The 18,449-nt window shown below is 45.8% G+C and overlaps 1 protein-coding gene across 6 annotated transcripts in view; it reads right to left on the minus strand.

The window, feature by feature from the left end:
* The window catches only part of SMPD3 (sphingomyelin phosphodiesterase 3), a 567,374-nt gene that overhangs the window by 289,351 nt on the left and 259,574 nt on the right, over positions 1–18,449 (minus strand). The gene's annotated exons all lie outside the window — the stretch shown is intronic.

Here is an 18,449-nt window from a genome sequence, read left to right on the forward strand (position 1 = left end):
TGTGGTATCTGTCATTCATTTTGTGCCACAGAAAATATACTGTGATATAGTGGGCCTGATTAAATCACTTGTCTCCCATATAAAAAAAAAATTAAAATAAAGGGAGAAAAATATTGCCAAATCTGTGCATCTGTGCCAGTGCTGTCTGTGGTATCTGTCATTCATTTTGTGCCACAGAAACTATACTGTGATATAGTGGGCCTGATTAAATCACTTGTCTCCCATATAAATAAAAAAAAATAAAATAAAGGGGGAATAATATTTCCAAATCTGTGCATCTGTGCCAGTGCTGTCTGTGGTATCTGTCATTCATTTTGTGCCACAGAAACTATACTGTGATATAGTGGGCCTGATTAAATCACTTGTCTCCCATATCACAAAAAAAAAATTAAAATAAAGGGAGAATAATATTTACAAATCTGTGCATCTGTGCCAGTGCTGTCTGTGGTATCTGTCATTCATATTGTGCCACAGAAACTATACTGTGATATAGTGGGCCTGATTTTACCTGCATTCTCCCACACATAAAGGGGAGATTTCTATTGCTAATGTGTGCATCTGCGTGCGTCAGTCCTGTTAGTGGCATATCTGCCAGCCTCTTTCTGCCAATCAAACTGTGAAGTGTAATCCAGTGGGCCTGATTTTTCCCTGCATTCTCCCACACATAAAGAGGGAGATTTCTATTGCCAGTGTGTGCATCTGCGTGCGTCAGTCCTGTTAGTGGCATATCTGCCAGCCTCTTTCTGCCAATCAAACTGTGTAGTGTAATACAGTGGGCCTGATTTGTCCCTGCATTCTCCCACACATAATGAGGGAGATTTCTATTGCCAGTGTGTGCATCTGCGTCACTCCTGTTAGTGGCATATCTGCCAGCCTCTTTCTGCCAATCAAACTGTGTAGTGTAATATAGTGGGCCTGATTTTTCCCTGCATTCTCCCACACATAAAGAGGGAGATTTATATTGCCAGTGTGTGCATCTGCGTCACTCCTGTTAGTGGCATATCTGCCAGCCTCTTTCTGCCAATCAAACTGTGTAGTGTAATATAGTAGGCCTGATTTTTCCCTGCATTCTCCCACACATAAAGAGGGAGATTTCTGTTGCCAGTGTGTGCATCTGCGTCACTCCTGTTAGTGGCATATCTGCCAGCCTCTTTCTGCCAATCAAACTGTGTAGTGTAATACAGTGAGCCTGATTTTTCCCTGCATTCTCCCACACATAAAGAGGGAGATTTATATTGCCAGTGTGTGCATCTGCGTGCGTCAGTCCTGTTAGTGGCATATCTGCCAGCCTCTTTCTGCATATCAAACTGTGTAGTGTAATATAGTGGGCCTGATTTTTCCCAGCATTCTCCCACACATAAAGAGGGAGATTTCTATTGCCAGTGTGTGCATCTGCGTCACTCCTGTTAGTGGCATATCTGCCAGCCTCTTTCTGCCAATCAAACTGTGAAGTGTAATACAGCGGGCCTGATTTTTTTCCTGCATTCTCCCACACATAAAAAAGGGAGATTTAAATTCACAACAAGTTTACGTACACCTTCTACCTGGTTGTACAGGACCACATAACGGTTGTTAGTTTGGTTTCATGTTTCTAAGAATGAGGAAGTCTGGTGGAAGAGGTCGTGGCCGTGGGCGGTCATTGCCAGCTGGTAATGATGGTAGTGGTGGTGGTCATGGAGCATCAGGTGGTCGTGGGAAAAGCAATATAGACCCTAAGTCTCAAGTTGTTGAGCTAGCGTCATCGTCTGGCTACACAAGGCCTCGAACGCTCCCTTTTCTGGGAGTAGGAAAACCGCTTTTAAAGCCAGAGCAGCAGGAACAAGTTTTGTCTTTCCTTTCTGACTCTGCCTCTAGCTCTTTCGCCTCCTCCTCGGAAAGTGAAAAGGTAAAAACAGCACGTCGTCAGTGGATGTTCCCGGTCAGGGACAAGTCGCTTCCTTGTGTTCTTCACCCAGAACAACAGAGAAGGATGCGTCAGGTGACACAACAGGTTACTCCATGGAGCTCTTTACACATACCTTTCCTGGGTTATAAAGGGAAGTTGTTAACAGGCCATGCCCATTACAAGATGAATCGGACATGGAGTGCACAGATGCACAGCCACAGCCAGATTATTATGCTGTTCCTTTGACTCAGATCAGAACATTGCCCTCGCAGTGTACTGATCCAGAATCTCACCCTGATGAGACTATTAAGCCCCATCACGAACGCTATAGGACCGGCTTACACGGTGACCCAGAGGAAGGTGCCCAGGACATAGAAGAGGAGGTCATAGATGACACAGTTGTTGACCCCGATTGGCAGCCATTGGGGGAACAGGGTGCAGGCGGCAGTAGCTCTGAAGCGGAGGAGGAGGAGCCGCAGCAGGCATCAACATCGCAACAGGTTCCATCTGGCAGGCCCGTATCTGGTCAAAAACATGTGGCAAAACCAAAACCAGTTGTAGGACAGCGTGGCCATCCGGTTAAAGTAGCTCAGTGTGCAATGCCTGAAAAGGTATCCGATAGTAGGAAGAGTGTAGTCTGGCATTTTTTTAACCAAGATCCAAATGATCAGTGCAAAGTCATCTGTAAGAAATGCTCAAGGACCTTCAGCAGAGGTCAGAATGTTAAAAATCTAAATACAAGTTGCATGCGTAGACATTTAACCACCATGCACTTGCAAGCCTGGACTAACTACCAAACATCCCTTAACGTTGTAGCAGACTCTCACAATGAAGCTAGTCAGCAACGCTACATCCCTTCCCTCACTGTAAGCCCACCATTTACCACACCACCTGCAGTAAATGTGGTTTCGTCGAAAGGCCAAAACAGTCAGGGAATCACCAGGTTCACGGTAGGAAACACTGTATGTAGGGCAACAGCAAGAATACCATCACCAACCCTCTCTCAGTTTGCCATGTCCACCGGCAACCCTGCTAGTTCCACCCTATGCAGCTCTCCAGTCCAGCTCACCCTACATGAGACTTTCGATAGGAAAAGGAAGTACTCATCCTCGCATCCGCGTACACAGGTGTTGTGAACTCTGTTTTCAGGCTCCCTCTTGTGGTCACAGGTGGTATTGTGTGAGTTTTGTTTTTGGGCTCCCCCTGGTGGCTTTGTTTGTTATCCTGCGGGTCTGTGGCTGGATCAGCTGCCTCGTTATGCACTAGGGAGTTCCTATTTAGCTCTGCTTCACTTCCACTTGTTGCCGGCTGTCGATGTATTCAGTGCTATTCTGATCTCCCCTGATTATCTTCGTTTTCAGTCTCTTCTGGAGAAGCTAAGTTTCTGTTTGATTATTTTTTGCTCATCAGTCTGCAATATGATTTCTGTGTATTATGAGTTTAGTCCAGCTTGCTAATATGTGAGTTCCTGCTGCTGGTAAGCTCTGGGGTACGGAGTTGCTTCCCCCGCACCGTTAGTTGGTGCGGGGGCTCGAGCAATCTCTGCGTGGATATTTTGCTTAGGGTTTTCTATTGACCGCACAGCTCCCTTCCTATTTTCTGCTATCTAGTGTTAGCGGGCCTCATTTGCTAAATCTATTTCATCTCTGCGTTTGTGCTTTCCCCTTAACTCACCGTTAATATTTGTGGGGGGCTTTTCTATATCTTTGGGGTCATTTCTCTGAGGCAAGTAAGGACTTTACTTTCCCTCTAGGAATAGGTAGTTTCTCAGGCCGTGAAGAGACGTCTAGGATTTCCAGGTAACGTTCCACGGCTGCCTATAGTTGTTTGCGGATAGGATCAGGTTGCGGTCAATCCAGATACCACTTCCCCAGAGCTGGTCCTCGGTTTAGTTACTTAGCTAGTCAAACTTGCGATCCTTGCCACTAGGATCATAACAGTACAGCCGGCCCATAAAGTGTTAATTGCATGGCAGAAGCAGGAGAAGAGAAGCCTTGAGGAATTTTTTTTTTTTTTTTGCTGCCGTGTGTCTAGCTGCTGTGTGTCTAGCTTCTCTCCTCCTCTTAATCTTGGTGTGGCTCTGAGTTCAGCTGCTGACATGGATATCCAGAGTTTGGCCTCCAGTGTAGATCATCTTGCTGCAAGGGTACAAAGTATTCAGGATTTTGTTGTTCACAGTCCTATGTCAGAGCCTAGAATACCTATTCCGGAGTTGTTTTCTGGAGATAGATCTAGGTTCCTGAATTTTAAGAACAATTGCAAATTGTTTCTTTCTTTGAAACCTCGTTCCTCTGGTGATTCCGTTCAGCAAGTTAAGATTATTATTTCTTTCTTGCGCGGCGACCCTCAAGATTGGGCCTTCGCATTGGCGCCAGGGTATCCTGCATTGCTCAGTGTGGATGCGTTTTTTCTGGCCCTTGGATTGCTCTATGAGGTACCTAATCTTGAGAACCAGGCTGAAAAAGCTTTGTTGGCCCTCTCTCAGGGGCAAGATGAAGCAGAGGTGTATTGCCAGAAATTTCGGAAATGGTCGGTGCTTACTCAATGGAATGAGTGTGCCCTGGCTGCAAATTTCAGAAAGGGTCTTTCTGAAGCCATTAAGAATGTCATGGTGGGGTTCCCTACGCCTGCAGGTCTGAATGAGTCAATGACTCTGGCCATTCAGATTGATCGGCGTTTGCGGGAGCGCAAACCTGCACACTATTTGGCGGTGTCTTCTGAACAGACACCTGAGTCTATGCAATGTGATAGAATTCTGACCAGAAGTGAACGGCAAAATTATAGACGGCAAAATGGGTTGTGCTTTTACTGTGGTGACTCAGCTCATATTATCTCAGCGTGCTCTAAGCGCACAAAAAAGATTGATAAATCTGTCACCATCGGTACTTTACAGCCTAAGTTCATTTTGTCTGTTACCCTGATTTGTTCCCTGTCATCTTACCCGGTTATGGCTTTTGTGGATTCAGGTGCTGCCCTGAGCCTGATGGATTTGTCATTTGCCCGGCGCTGTGGTTTTGTGTTGGAGCCTTTAAAATTCCCTATTCCACTAAGGGGTATTGATGCTACACCATTGGCTATGAATAAACCTCAGTACTGGACGCAAGTGACCATGTGCATGACTCCTGTTCATCAGGAGGTGATTCGCTTTCTTGTTCTGCATAATTTGCATGATGTTGTCGTGTTGGGTCTGCCATGGTTGCAGACTCATAATCCAGTCCTGGATTGGAAAGCAATGTCTGTGTCAAGTTGGGGTTGTCAGGGAATTCATGGCGATGCTCCTGTGGTGTCAATTGCTTCATCCACTCCTTCTGAAGTCCCTGCGTTTTTGTCGGACTACCAGGATGTATTTGATGAGCCCAAACTCAGTTCTCTACCTCCTCATAGGGATTGTGATTGTGCTATAAATTTGATTCCTGGTAGTAAGTTTCCTAAGGGACGACTTTTCAATTTGTCAGTGCCGGAGCATGCTGCTATGCGGAGTTATATAAAGGAGTCTTTGGAGAAAGGACTTATTCGCCCCTCCTCCTCCCCTCTTGGTGCGGGATTCTTTTTTGTGGCTAAGAAGGACGGTTCCCTGAGACCTTGTATTGATTATCGCCTTCTAAATAAAATCACGGTCAAATTTCAGTATCCTTTGCCATTGTTATCTGATCTGTTTGCTCGCATTAGGGGGTCTAGTTGGTTCACCAAGATAGATCTTCGTGGTGCGTATAACCTTGTGCGTATTAAGCAGGGCGATGAATGGAAAACTGCATTTAATACGCCCGAAGGCCATTTCGAGTACTTGGTGATGCCTTTTGGACTTTCTAACGCTCCTTCTGTCTTTCAGTCCTTCATGCACGACATCTTCCGCGAGTATCTGGATAAATTTATGATTGTGTATCTGGATGATATTCTGTTTTTTTCTGATGATTGGGAGTCCCATGTTAAGCAGGTCAGGATGGTGTTTCAGGTCCTGCGTGCCAATGCTTTATTTGTGAAGGGCTCAAAATGTCTTTTTGGAGTCCAGAAGGTTTATTTTTTGGGTTTCATTTTTTCCCCTTCTACTATTGAGATGGACCCAGTCAAGGTTCAGGCTATTCATGACTGGACTCAGCCTACATCTGTTAAGAGTCTTCAGAAGTTCTTGGGTTTTGCTAATTTTTACCGTCGCTTCATCGCTAATTTTTCTGGTGTTGTTAAGCCTTTGACGGATTTGACCAAGAAGGGTTCTGATGTTACTAATTGGTCTCCTGCGGCTGTGGAGGCCTTTCGGGAGCTGAAGCGCCGGTTTTCTTCGGCTCCGGTCTTATGTCAGCCAGATGTCTGTCTTCCTTTCCAGGTCGAGGTTGATGCTTCTGAGATTGGAGCGGGGGCTGTTTTGTCGCAGAGAAGCTCTGATGGCTCTGTGATGAAGCCATGTGCTTTCTTTTCAAGAAAGTTTTCGCCTGCCGAGCGGAATTATGATGTCGGTAATCGGGAGTTGTTGGCTATGAAGTGGGCATTTAAGGAGTGGCGACATTGGCTCGAGGGAGCTAAGCATCGTGTGGTGGTCTTGACTGATCACAAAAATCTGATTTATCTCGAGTTGGCCAAGCGGCTGAATCCTAGACAGGCTTGTTGGTCGTTGTTTTTCTCTCGTTTTGATTTCGTGGTCTCGTACCTGCCTGGTTCGAAGAATGTGAAGGCTGATGCTCTTTCTAGGAGTTTTGTGCCTGACTCTCCTGGAGATTCTGAGCCGGCTGGTATCCTCAGAGAAGGGGTGATTTTGTCTGCCATCTCCCCAGATTTGCGACGAGTGCTGCAGGAGTTTCAGGCGGATAGACCTGACCGTTGTCCACCGGAGAGACTGTTTGTCCCAGATAGATGGACCAACAGAGTTATTTCCGAGGTTCATTCTTCGGTGTTGGCAGGCCATCCTGGAATATTTGGTACCAGAGATTTGGTGGCCAGGTCCTTTTGGTGGCCTTCCTTGTTGCGGGATGTGCGTTCCTTTGTGCAGTCTTGTGGAATTTGTGCTCGGGCTAAGCCTTGCTGTTCTCGTGCCAGTGGTTTGCTGTTACCTTTGCCTGTCCCGAAGAGGCCTTGGACGCACATTTCCATGGATTTTATTTCAGATCTCCCTATCTCTCAGAGAATGTCTGTCATCTGGGTGGTGTGTGATCGTTTTTCTAAGATGGTCCATTTGGTGCCCTTGCCTAAGTTGCCTTCCTCCTCCGAGTTGGTTCCGCTGTTTTTTCAAAATGTGTTTCGTTTGCACGAGATCCCTGAGAATATTGTTTCCGACAGAGGATCCCAGTTTGTGTCTAGATTTTGGCGGACCTTTTGTGCTAAGATGGGCATTGATTTGTCTTTTTCGTCGGCCTTCCATCCTCAGACGAATGGCCAAACCGAGCGAACTAAATCAGACCTTGGAAACCTATTTGAGATGTTTTGTTTCTGCTGATCAGGACGACTGGGTGGCTTTTTTGCCATTGGCCGAATTTGCCCTTAATAATCGGGCTAGTTCTGGTACTTTGGTTTCGCCTTTTTTTTGTAATTCGGGGTTTCATCCTCGTTTTTCCTCGGGTCAGGTGGAGTCTTCTGACTGTCCTGGAGTGGATCTTGTGGTGGATAGGTTGCATCAGATTTGGGATCATGTGGTGGACAATTTGAAGCTGTCTCAAGACAAGGCTCAGCGCTTTGCCAACCGCCGTCGATGTGTGGGTCCCCGACTTCGCGTTGGGGACTTGGTGTGGTTGTCTTCTCGCTTTGTTCCTATGAAGGTCTCCTCTCCCAAGTTCAAGCCTCGGTTTATCGGTCCTTGTAAGATTTTGGAAGTCCTTAACCCTGTGTCATTTCGTTTGGACCTCCCAGCATCGTTTGCTATTCATAATGTGTTCCATCGGTCGTTGTTGCGGAGGTATGTGGTGCCTGTGGTTCCTTCGGTTGAGCCTCCTGCCCCTGTGCTGGTTGAGGGAGAATTGGAATACGTGGTGGAGAAGATCTTGGATTCCCGTATTTCTAGACGGAGGCTTCAGTATTTGGTTAAGTGGAAGGGCTATGGTCAGGAGGATAATTCCTGGGTTGTTGCCTCTGATGTTCATGCGGCTGATTTGGTTTGTGCCTTCCATGTGGCTCACCCTGATCGCCCTGGGGTTTTTTGATGAGGGTTCGGTGACCCCTCCTCAAGGGGGGGGTACTGTTGTGAACTCTGTTTTCAGGCTCCCTCTTGTGGTCACAGGTGGTATTGTGTGAGTTTTGTTTTTGGGCTCCCCCTGGTGGTTTTGTTTGTTATCCTGCGGGTCTGTGGCTGGATCAGCTGCCTCGTTATGCACTAGGGAGTTCCTATTTAGCTCTGCTTCACTTCCACTTGTTGCCGGCTGTCGATGTATTCAGTGCTATTCTGATCTCCCCTGATTTTCTTCGTTTTCAGTCTCTTCTGGAGAAGCTAAGTTTCTGTTTGATTATTTTTTTGCTCATCAGTCTTCAATATGATTTCTGTGTATTATGAGTTTAGTCCAGCTTGCTAATATGTGAGTTCCTGCTGCTGGTAAGCTCTGGGGTACGGAGTTGCTTCCCCCGCACCGTTAGTTGGTGCGGGGGCTCGAGCAATCTCTGCGTGGATATTTTGCTTAGGGTTTTCTATTGACCGCACAGCTCCCTTCCTATTTTCTGCTATCTAGTGTTAGCGGGCCTCATTTGCTAAATCTATTTCATCTCTGCGTTTGTGCTTTCCCCTTAACTCACCGTTAATTTGTGGGGGGCTTTTCTATATCTTTGGGGTCATTTCTCTGAGGCAAGTAAGGACTTTACTTTCCCTCTAGGAATAGGTAGTTTCTCAGGCCGTGAAGAGACGTCTAGGATTTCCAGGTAACGTTCCACGGCTGCCTATAGTTGTTTGCGGATAGGATCAGGTTGCGGTCAATCCAGATACCACTTCCCAAGAGCTGGTCCTCGGTTTAGTTACTTAGCTAGTCAAACTTGCGATCCTTGCCACTAGGATCATAACACACAGGGTTTGAACGCCCACATTGCTAGACTAATCTTGTTAGAGATGATGCCCTACCGGTTAGTTGAAACCAAAGCTTTCAAAGCCCTGATGGCCTACGCAGTACCACGCTACGAGCTACCCAGTCGATACTTTTCGAGAAAAGCCATCCCAGCCCTCCACCAGCATGTAAAAGCCCGCATTGTCCATGCACTCAGGCAATCTGTGAGTAGAAAGGTGCACCTGACAACAGATGCATGGACCAGTAGGCATGGCCAGGGGCGTTACGTCTCCATCACGGCACACTGGGTTAATGTGGTGGATGCAGGGTCCACAGGGGACAGCAATATTGGGACAGTTCTTCCTAGCCCACGGTCTAGGAAACAGTTGGCTGTAGGCGTTCGTCCCCCCTCCTCCTCCTCGTCCTCCAGCAGAAGCAAGAGCTCGTCCACAGACCGCAGACGCAGTACCACTCCATCCGCAGCTGGCACTGTTGCACACGAGGTGTCCCATTATGGAACATCTAGTGGCAAGCGTCAGCAGGCTGTATTGGCAATGAAGTGTTTGGGCGACAACAGCCTGGCTCACACCTTAAACCTGGTGGTGCAGTGCTTTCTGAAAAGTTATCCGGGGTTACACGACCTGCTCCTGAAAGTGCGCAGACTTTGCTCGCACATCCGCCGTTCGCCCGTACACTCCAGCCGTATGCAGAACCATCAGCGGTCTTTGAAACTTCCCCAGCATCGCCTAATCATTGACATTGCAACAAGGTGGAACTCCACACTGCACATGCTTCAGAGACTGTGCGAACAGAGGCGTGCTGTTATGTATTTGTGGGAGGATACACATACACGGGTAAGCAGTTGGATGGCAGACATGGAGTTGTCAGGTGTGCAGTGGTCGAAGCTACAAGACCTGTGTCAAGTCCTTCAGTGTTTTGAGGAATGCACACGGCTGGTTAGTGCAGACAACGCCATAATAAGCATGAGCATCCCCCTAATGCGTCTGCTGATGCAAAGTTTGATGCACATAAAGGAGCAGGCGTCTGCAGCCGAGGACGAGGGAAGCCTAGATGACAGTCAGCCATTGTCTGCTCAGGGAAGTCTACAGGACGAGGTGGGGGGCGAAGAGGAGGAGGACGAGGAGGATGATGGGGATGAGTATTTTTTGGATGAGGAAGCTTCTCAGGGCTGCTGGCGTTGCAAGGCCGGGTTCAGGTTTTTTGAGGGAGACAAGTGACGTTGATTTGCCCGAAAGTGCTCCTCAACCCAGCACATGCACTGATTTGACAACTGGAACATTGGCCCACATGGCGTATTATGCCTTGCGTATCCTCAAAAGGGACCCACGCATTATAAAAATGATGACCGATGACGATTACTGGTTGGCCTGCCTCCTTGATCCTCGCTATAAAGGCAAATTGCAAAATATCATGCCACATGAGAACCTCGAACAAATATTGGCAGCCAAACAAGCTACTCTTGTAGACCGTTTGATTCAGGCATTCCCAGCACACAGCGCAGATGATGGTTCTCACACGAGCTGCAGGGGGCAACAGGGCAGAGGTGTTAGAGGTGCACAAATCAGAAGTGGCGTTGGACAGAGGGGTTTTCTGACCAGGTTGTGGAGTGATTTCGCAATGACCGCAGACACGACAGGTACTGCAGCATCAATTCAAAGTGACAGGAGACAGCATTTGTCCAGTATGGTTACGAACTATTTTTCCTCCCTTATCGATGTTCTCCCTCACAGGTCATTCCCCTTTGATTACTGGGCATCTAAAATAGACACCTGGCCTGAATTGGCAGAATATGCATTACAGGAGCTCGCTTGCCCAGCTGCTAGTGTGCTATCAGAAAGAGTCTTCAGTGCTGCTGGTTCAATACTGACCGAAAAAAGGACTCGTCTGGCGACCCAAAATGTTGATGATCTAACCTTCATTAAAATGAACCACTCATGGATTTCTAATTATTTTGCCCCACCTTTCCCGGCTGACACCTAGCTTTCCTGAAAAAAGGTCTTGCTTTGGGACTGGTGTTACTGACTGTTCCAATCTCTTAATTTGCAGCTGCTGTTTGTAGAGCATACGACATGTTTACACCTCCCTAAATGGCCTAACTCCCCCCACGGGGCCGTGGTCTCGCCACTTGGCACAAGCACCCGTCAGAGTGCTGTTTGTCTGAAGAGGTGGGTGTGCCCACTTTTGGTCGACGGCACTGCCACTGGGTCACTCATAGTACAATGAAGTGTCTCTGGCGGTGGTGGTGCGCACCCAACGTCAGACACACCATTGTAACATGAGGGGCCTTGGGCCTGTACCACCGGCCACGAGAGAGTGTCCCCCCCCAGCTCAAATAGTGCTCTACCACTTGCAAAATTATCTTTCGCTGCTCCACCACTGTTTAGTCTATGCGCTGAAATCCTTCAATGCCTGGCACTGACAATAACAATTTGTTGACATGTATGATGCTATTTAAAATAGGCAGGGGCCCTGTCCTACATTTACACCAGTAAATACTTTGCGCCAAATTACAATGTCTGAAAGTCGTTATAATAGATGAATGTGGATAAAATCCGCGCTGTTGTGACAAATAATGGATCCAGATATAGTTATAAGGTGTTCGGGTGGTTTATTCAACGCGTTTTGAAGCTCGTGGCTTCTTCTTCAGGAAGTTTCCACACAGAGATATATCTCTGTGTGGAAACTTCCTGAAGAAGAAGCCACGAGCTTCGAAACGCGTTGAATAAACCACCCGAACACCTTATAACTATATCTGGATCCATTATTTGTCACAGCAGCGCGTATTTTATCCACATTCATCTATTATAACGTCTCTAAGAGGTCGCAGCGCCGACCTGTGGATCTGCAGCAGCTGACAAACTACACGCCTTTACTTTGTACCACCAGGTGAGCAGTTCTCTCATAATTGATTAGAAGCAATCCTGAGGATAAGACCCTATTTGCGCTTTTTTTGTCTCCTACTTTTCTATACTAATGTCTGAAAGTCAGCATAGGAGCCCACCCCTGTACCTAAGTATGGCACCTTTTTTTTTTTTTTTTGCGAGACGTTAAAATCTATTTAGTTTTTTGGAGTACTTACTGTCTGAGGTCCCTCCTTCCAATTGTCCTCCGCCAAGCACACCAATGCTGCCTGTGTACCCCTGCCACATAATGGAAGCTGCATAGAGCCTATTTTGTTATTTTAGGCCTACTAAGTCTGTCTGCGGTCCCTCCTTCCAATTGTCCTCCACTGAGCACACCAATGCTGCCTGTGTACCCCTGTAGCCTAATTTAAACCGCATCGAGCCTGCTTCATTATTTTATGCCTAGGAAGTCTGTCTGCGGTCCCTCCTTGAAATCGTCCTCCGCTGACCACAACAATGCTGCCTGTGTACCCCTGTAGCCTACTTTAAACTGCATAGAGCCTACTTTCTATTGTAGGCCTACTACCTGTGTCTGTCTCGGCCAGTCCACCACTTGCAGTTGTCCTCCACTGAACAAAGCTATGCCGCCTGTGTACTCCTGTGACCAATTGTGAACTGCATTTATCCTACTTACTTATTTGTGCCTAGTAACTGTGTAAGCCTGTCATAACAGTTGTCCTCCAGCACAGAACCCAGCTATGCCACTTGTGTACTCCTTTTACCAATTTTGAACTTAATATAGCCTTCATTTTTATTTTAGGCCTACTTCCTGTGTCAGAGCCACTAATTACACATGCCCTCCTCCGCTGAACCACGCTATGCTGCAAGTGTACTCCACTTACCAATTTTGAACTGAATTTTCCCTAATTACTTATTTAGGCCTACTTATTGTGTCTGTCTCCCATTACAGTTGTCCTGCACTGTACAAAGCTGAGCTTCAATCTTCAGGCTCTCATTAAGTAGTTGTTGTTAATATGTGTGGTTGGAGCCTACTAACGGTGTCTGCCGCTCTCTTGTGTTGTCCTTCACTGTACAAAGCTGAGCTTCAATCTTCAGGCTCTCATTAAGTAGTTGTTGTTAAGATAACAGTGCAGTTGGCCTACTATTTTGTTTGGGGCCTACTAATGGTGTCTGCCACTCCAAGGTGTTCTCCAGGTTTACTTGCCTGAGCTTCAATCTTCAGGCTCTCATTAAGTAGTTCTTGTTAATATAACACTGCAGTTGGCCTACTAGTGTGGTTGGGGCCTGCTAACGGTGTCTGCCACTGCTTTCTGTTCTCCACTGAACAGAGCTGTGCTTCAATCTTCAGGCTCTCATTAAGTTGTTGTTTATATAACACTGCAGTTGGCCTACTATTTTGGTTGGGCCTAGTAACGGTGTCTGCCGCACCTTGGTGTTGTCCTGTGTTATTTTCCAGAGCCTCAATCTTCAGGCTTTCGGGCTAGATTTGTAGTATTAAACTGCATTGGGCCTACTAGTGTGGTTGGGCCCTTAAAACGGTGTCTGCCGCTCCTGGGTTTTCTCCTGTTTTGTTTTCCCGAGCTTCAATCTTCAGGCTTTCGGCCTTTATTTGTAATATTAAACTGCATTGGGCCTACTACTGTGGTTGGGCCCTTAAAACGGTGTCGGCCGCTCCTGGGTTTTCTACTCCACTGAACAAACCAATGCCGCCTGGTTAGTCCTGTTACCAATTTTGAACTGCATTTAGCCCACTTTATTATTTGGGCCTATATCTGTGTTTCCTCCTCATCCTGCCCATTGCCCAGCCAGCGCTAGATGAGTCTTGTGGTACATTGACCCAGACCACTACATTCCCCTTGCACGCTACACGGCCACAATCTGACCCTGCTGAAAGTCAGGTTCCCCTTCCCGCATACTATACCACCTTACACAGGGACAAAGAGGAAGGTGCAGATGAAAGTGCAGGTTCCTTCATCAGGTGGGGGGGCATACTCGTTGGCGACATCACAGGCACAGGGCCCCTCAGAGTACGCAGAAGTGTCGCTGCCGGTGGGAGGCGCCCCCGCCGTGCAAACACACCGCCGTACTTTGAGGGGCCCTGTGCCAGTGCCAATGCGAACGAGTGGGCCCCCCCTGCTTGCTCAGGATCACAGCACTTGCAAAGTTGAAATACTTACCTCTCACTGCTCCACCGCCGTGACGTAGTCCACGTTTCCTGGGCCCACTAAAAACTTGAACCAGCCCTACCCCCCCCACAATGTTAGCCAAATGACCCCCAATTTCCAATGCCTATCTATTATTATAAAGTAAATTAAGATTGACAAGCTTCAGAAACAAGAATGGATGTTTTTGCCATTAAAATGGGCACTGTAGGTGTTTTCCTGGCCCCCACTCACTGCCGACTATGCTTCCCCATTGACTTGCATTGGATTTCGTGTTTCGGTCGATCCCCGACTTTTCGCGATAATCGGCCGACTGCACTCGACTCGACTTTTGAGATAGTCGGGTTTCGCAAAACCCGACTCGACCCCAAAAAAGTAAAAGTCGCTCAACCCTAATCCTAATATGGCGAGTTAGGTAGTGCAGGTCAAATATTAATACTTCAATAATATTTCAATACTCAGTAATTCTAAGGAAGACAGACACTTTGCCTCAGTATTCCATTGGGAGAGATGCTGTCTATTAGCTTTAGCAGTAAGTTATTGGTGATTTTGGTTAGGGCAGTTTCGTGGGGATGGTGGGGGCGGAAGTTGGATTGAAGGTTGTCGAAGAGTAAGTTAGATGAGAGGTGGGAGGAAAGTATAGTGTGTATGTGCCTTTCCAGGAGTTTGGAGGCGAACGGGAATAGTGAAATAGGCCGATAGCTGGAAGTCAGGTCAAGTGATGGCTTCTTCAGGATAGGTGTAATTGTGGCATCAAAAATTGCATATCAATTGAGGGAGGAAATAAAAATAGTAACCAAACATAATCTATGGAAACCGACGTACAAATCATTTGTGAGCTTGCAAATAGTCAGATGTTTTTTAAAGGGAACATGGCTGTAGGTCAATTATGCCCAAACCACAGCAAGCATAAAGCAGACATTGGCTGAATTACTGCAAGCCTATATGTTTTAATCCTCATTCAGACGTTCATTTTTCGGGGACTGATTATTTTGATCAAAATTTCATCAGAGTGTGGTCCGAGTGTCATCAATTTTTCTCGCACGTGGAGAAAAAAAAAGTTTCTCCACTTTCTCCGTTTTGACAGTCCATGAAAATAGGACTACTCTCAGATGTCATTTGAGTTCAGTCCGATTTTTTTTCCATGGACCCACAGACTTGCATTGCTGATTTTGATCCAACCCTCTGATCAAAATCTAACATGACTCCGCTATTTTACTCTCACTGCTCATGTTAATGGCCCCATAGACTTTCATAGATACGAGTGTCATCCGTGGAAACCATGGATAGCACTCATATGCAAAAAACGGATGTCTGAATGAGGTCTTATTCTGAGACACTGTGACATTTCAGAAACAAATATACTTTGAACAATCGGCTGGAGGATATGAATCTTCGATAATTGGTCTTCTTCCCATCCTGCTCTCAAGCAGCATAAATCTCCCCTAATACCCTCCTGTGCTGGTTTTGGCACCATGAACCCATCATCAGGTCCTTTTAAAACATAGATGGTGGACAAAACATGAACTTAAATAATAATAGGAATGTAACCCGTTCCGAGAGTAAAAAATATAGCAGGACTGAAGCTGCACCATGTTAGCAGAGTGCCACAACTATTTTTTAAATTATTTTTAGAGTGTTTTTGAGAATTAATCCCTTAACGAGCTATGACGTGTATATCCGTCATAGGTCCCCTCCCTCTCTTCGGTGCATGATGATGTGATCAGCCGATCTATCAAGATGGAAAAATAATTAATAAGATCGGTAAACGGCATAATGAGGAAAAAATCAAAACCCCAGAATTATGTTTTTTTGGTCTCTTCAAGATTGCAATAAAATGCATTAACAGACAAAGCATCGTATGTACTCAAAAATGATATCAATAAAAACGTCAGCTCAGCATGCAAAAAGTAAGCCCTCACCCAGACCTAGATTCCCAAAAGTGGAGACGCTACGGCTATCGAAAAATTGCGACTTTTTTTTTTTTTTATAAACTTTGAGGGTTTTTTCACCACTTAAATAAAACAGAACCTAGACACATTTGGTATCTACGAATTCGTACTACCAAGTTTGCATGAACTAGTGATGGTGGTGTAGTTACAAGGATGGCAGACCATACCCATAAGGAGACAGGGGTGATATAAATGGAGTCCTACACAGAGGAGGCCATGGAATTTGGCAGAGAAAATCTCTGCATGACTTTGTACCACACTGCCTGCTTTTAGTCTTATGCCAAGTGTGAGTGGTTTCTGTTTTACTGCTCTCAGTAATAATAATGAAAATAATTATAAATCTTCTCCCTGACATGTGGGCTTTCTTAGATCAAATTGTTTGTTTGTAAAAGGCAGTTTCAGAATTAGTTGAAGAAAATGTTCAATACTGCCCACATTGGTGAACTTGGAGGATTAGTCCAGTAACTGGAGAAGTGGCTAAGGCCCCCTTCACATGTTACTGTCTCCAATATGTGTGGTGACAGTTTTCACATGTGTGGGAGACACTTACACACGCACACCCATTATAATCTATAGGACTGCACACATGTCTATGTGACCTACACATGGACAGGTCAATTTTTTTCAGTAGCACGGATGTCAATACGTCCTGCATATATGCACATGGATGACATAAAGTGTGTCATCCGTGTGCCGTTCATTTGACACATACTGGAATAGAATGCAGAATAGAAATGACAGCTGTCTAGGTGTTAAAGGTATGCAAAGATAGAGAATATATAAATGTACATAAAATATATAATTAGTGCCGTGCAAAAATAAATAAAGGAGTGGTGTCCCCCCTATTTTTAATAACCAATTAAGGTAAAGCAGACAGCTGTGAGCTGGTTTTATTGTTAGAGATTGGTGAATTTGTAGGGTCCCTGCTTATTCGGCAAGCTATAGCGCTTACCGAATAAGCTGCAGGGAACCCGGCTTCCTGGATTGCTTCGGCTGATCAGCTGATCAGCGCCGAAGCTGCATGTGTCGCGGATGTGTCACTGTCACAGCACATGCATGGAGAGCCTGTTTGTTGGGATTTCCATGCATGTATCGTGACTGCACACAGCCGCGACACATGCAGCTGCGGAGCCGAACAGCAGATCAGCCGGAGCATCCAGGAAGCTGGGTTCCCTCTGCAGCTTATTCGGTAAGCGCTATAACTTGCTGAATAAGCAGGGACCAGAGCAAACTCGCTCAACTCTATTTATTATGCTGAGTAGGGCCAAATAGCCATGGAGATTCCCAACCAATTAATATCAGCCCACAACGGTCTGCTTTGCCTATGGTGGTTATTAAAAATGGGGATCCTCCATTTTTAATAACCAACAAAGGCAAATTAGACAGCTATGAACTAATATTAATAGACTGGGAAGGTCCATGGATATTGTCCCTTTCCCAGTCTAATAATACCAGCCCTCAGCCCTGAAATGGCCCATCCATTAGGTGTGCTAATTCCGGCACTTAGCCTTGGCTTTTCCCGAGTGCCCTGGTGCAGCGGCAATTGGGGTAATGGGATTGTGGGGTTCATATCAGCAGCTGGTCTTATTAGGCTGGGAAGGAGCCAATATACATGGACTTTCCCAGCCTATTAATATCAGCCTGTAGCTGTCTGCTTTCCCTTAGCTGCTTATTAAAAATAAGGGAGCCATTTTTTTCATTTATTTGTTTTTGCTAAATACATGTACAGTAAACTAGGCACACATGGCAGTAATTATATATCTCACAAAACATATTTCTATCTAACACCTAAACATCTGTCTATTCTGCATTCTATTCCAGTACGTATCACACTGATGGTGCACACAGATGGCACACATGTACACACGGACACTGATCGCACTGGTACTGTTTTTTTCCATTCCCGGAAGTATCAGGACAGGTGAAAGAGGCTTAAAGCAGGATTCACATGGGGCATATTTTGTTGCTGAAGCACTTTGTTCCTGTAAATCAGTTGTAATCATCTGGATAGGGCTGTTTTTTGTGGCAAGAAAACATATGCAAATTCTGTAGATATTTAGCAAAAAATAAATCTGTTGCATGTGAATCCACCCTAAGCTGACTTCGGACATCCATTAAACACGGTCCGAGTGCAGGCAGTGATGTATTAGTTGATTCTCCTTTGTGTCTTTTGCACATACTTTGTGTCAAGTTTATACTCAGAAAAGAGTATACCAATTATTCATATTTATCGGTTGCTTTTTATAGCCTTATAATTTCATAATGCAAAGAAAATTATTTTATGCTAGAAAAAAAATGATGGAAAACTCCCACGCCCGGTGAGATCCAGCTGTAACAGAATGCTACGTTGAGTTGCTACCCTTGTTCCTGTTGTATCCTGCCAGCAATGCTTTTGACAACATAAGAGACATTGCCATTCTGTTCTTTTTGAACTTCAATTCTCCCAGTAATTAGTTTTCTTCTTATGTACATTTTAAACAGGCCAAAGATTACCCCACATAACAGGCACAGAATGAGTATCACTTCTAAGGCCCAGACATATGCTGTAAGTTGTTATTGGCAACCTGTGGACCGTGAAACTGATTATGAAATTGCTGCCTATGCAGTTCCCTTAA

This window comes from Ranitomeya variabilis, chromosome 2 (assembly GCF_051348905.1).
Source record: "Ranitomeya variabilis isolate aRanVar5 chromosome 2, aRanVar5.hap1, whole genome shotgun sequence".
Lineage (NCBI taxonomy): Eukaryota > Metazoa > Chordata > Amphibia > Anura > Dendrobatidae > Ranitomeya > Ranitomeya variabilis.